The 2,994-nt window shown below is 38.6% G+C and overlaps 1 pseudogene; it reads right to left on the reverse strand.

Moving 5' to 3' along the window:
- Positions 1-1,062: 1,062 nt before the first annotated feature.
- Positions 1,063-2,033, reverse strand: LOC102859683 (annotated as a pseudogene).
- Positions 2,034-2,994: the final 961 nt, after the last annotated feature.

Genomic DNA, 2,994 nt, shown 5'->3' on the forward strand with positions numbered 1-2,994 from the left:
TTTTGCTATTCTGACTGGGGTGAGATGATATCTCATAGTTGTTTTGATTTGCATCTCTCTTAGAGCTAGTGATTTTGAACATTTCTTCATGTGCTTATTGGCCTGAATGTCTTCTTTGGTGAAGTGTGTGTTCATATCCTGTGCCCATTTTTCAATTGGATTGTTTATCTTGTTCTGGTGCTCAAGTATTTTATAGATTCTAGATATAAGTCTCTTAGCTGACATATCATTCCCAAATACTTTTTTCCAGTCTGTGGCTTCCCTTTTTATCCTTTTGGAGAAGTTTTTGGATGTGCATAGAAAATATTTTTTTCAAGTTGGCTAAAATTAACCCATATTTTATCCAAAATATTAAGTCACAGACACACAAAAATAAAAACTTCAGACACAATAAACAAAATGTCAACTATAACTAAATGCACTGACAAAAAAAGAAAACAAAAAGAAAAGAAGAGAATGTGCAGTATTTAAAAAGTAGGCGGAATAGAAAGATATTATTTTATGGGGAAACAATGAAGAAACATTATAATTAATCCTAAAATAGTAGAATTGTTGTTGTTATGTACTGTTGAGTCAGAATTAACTCATAGATCTTCCTCTAGTGAGTTTTCAGAAACAGAAAAACATACAGGAGGAAATTTACCATTCTTCTACTGAGGAGCAGCTTGTGGTTTCAAACCGCATGTATTTGGATTGGCAGCACAACTCCTTGCCACTCGGTTATAACATCTCTACTTGACTGTCATGGTGGAAAATATTAGATTCAGCCTAGTGTTCTACAACCAATGGAAACTTTTTTAAAAATACATTATGATTTCTGCTTTCAATATTGTATTAATTTTTCTATTTAAAAATTTTTTTTTTTTTTGTGGCTGAGTACAGTGTACTTTATTGATGAGCTCTCCCAACTCCTCTCTTTCTCAGGAGAGACTGCATGGAAAATGTGTAAAGGATGCAGGATGCTCAGTGTGGGGGTAGATTGAGTTGCGGTAAAGACTCCCCAGCAGCTGAGGTCTCTCTTTCTTTTAGTGCTATTGTTGGGGCTGGTGGTCCAAGGGACTCTTATTCTTTGGAGGCCATGTGAACCGTCAGGTTGACCACCCAGTTGCTGTAGACAAATTCATCATCATATCAGGAAATGGGTTTGCCAAAGTGGTCATTCAGGGCAATGCCAGCCCCAGCATCAAAAGTGGAACAGTGAGTATCACTGTTAAAGTCATTGGAGACAACGTGGTCTTCACTGTATCCCAGGATGTCCTTGAGGGGCCTTTCTGATACTTGTTTTACTGCTTTCTTGATGTGATCATATTTGGCCGCTTTCTCGAGACAACAGGTCAGATCCACACCTGATACATTGGGATTGGGAACATGGAAAGCCATGCCCATAAGTTTCCTATTCACCTCAGTCATCACCTTGCCCACGGCCTTGGCAGTGCCAGTAAATGCAGGGATGATGTTCGGGGTAAATCCACAGCCATGACACCACACCTTTCCAGAGAGGCCATCCACAGTCTTCTGGATGGAAGTGGTAGCCTGGACTATGGTCACGAATCCCTCAATGATGCTGTAATTTTCATGGATGACATTGGCCAGGGGAGCCAAGAAGTTGGCAGTACAGGACACATAGCTGACAATCTTGAGAGAGTTGTCATACTTTTTCATGGTTCATATCCATCACAAATATGGAAGCATGGGCAGAAACAGCAGAGATGATTACCTGTTTGGCACCACCTTTCAAGTGAGCCTCAGCCTCTCCAAGATTGTGAAGACACCAGTGGACTCCACAACATATTCAGCACCAGCATCACCCCACTTGATGTTGGTGGGATCTCGCTCTTGGAAGATAATGATGGCTTTCCCATTGATGACCAGCTTTCATTCTCAGCCTTGACAGTACTGGAACATATAGGCCATACAGTTGAGTTCAATGAAGGGTAATTGATGGCAACAACATTCACTTTACTAGAGGTAAAAGTAGTCCTGGTGACCAGGTGTCCAATGAAGCCAAATCCATTTACTCTGACCTTCACCATCATGTCTCAGGGATGTGGCTGAGGCTGTAAGAGATGAGAGGACAATCTGTCAGCTGAAGAGGAGCAGAGAGCCCAATACTGTACTCTTTTAAAGAACTAGCTCTATGAGATCAAACTGAAAAAAATAGGAACTGGAGACATATAGGAAGCTTAGAAAGCAATGAGTTTATCTTAATAGATACGGAATAATTGTAAAAAGAAAATTTGACTGTTTGCGCAACATGAAGGACTTAATAAATAGAAATGGATCATGTATGTAGAAATTGTGGAAATAATTTATGCCCTTCTAAGTCTCTTTTAAACAACAAAAAGAAAGTAAATTTAAAAAAATTAAGGCTGAGTATCCAAATCTTTTATATTCCACAAAATATAGAAATTCTTGAACAACATCATTAATATAACGTTCAAGTAAAATCTTTCTGGAGATCAGCCAAAAATGTTTAAAATTATACATCAACAGGGCACTATCAGAAATTCAAGATGGGTTTAAAAGAGGAAGTGGCATTAGGGATATGATTGCTGATGTTAGATGTATCTTGACTTAAAGCCAACAGTACTAAAGCGAGGTAGGTCTATTGTTTTTTATTGACTATACGAAGTCATTAGACTATGTGAATCATAATAAATAATGGCTAACACTGAGGAGAAGAATGGGAATCCCAGAAAATTTAATTGTGCTTTTGCAAAAATTAGACCAACAAGCTGTTGTCAAAACAGAGCAAGGGAATACTAAATGGCTTAAAATCAAGAAAAACGTTTATCAGTTCTATAACCTTTTCCCTATATGTATGCAATATGAGCTCTGGTGGCCTAGTAGCAAGAAGCTGTGCTGCAGTCCCAAAGGCACACAATTCAAGGCTACTAGTTGTTCCACAGGAGAAGAATGGGCAATCTCCTTCCCTTTAATTACCTGCCTTTAAAAACTGGCCAGAGGGTCAGCTATGAGTCAGTTACAACTCTA

This window comes from Elephantulus edwardii, unplaced genomic scaffold (genome assembly GCF_000299155.1).
Source record: "Elephantulus edwardii isolate Elephantulus edwardi_28Jun2011 unplaced genomic scaffold, EleEdw1.0 scaffold00058, whole genome shotgun sequence".
Taxonomy (NCBI): domain Eukaryota; kingdom Metazoa; phylum Chordata; class Mammalia; order Macroscelidea; family Macroscelididae; genus Elephantulus; species Elephantulus edwardii.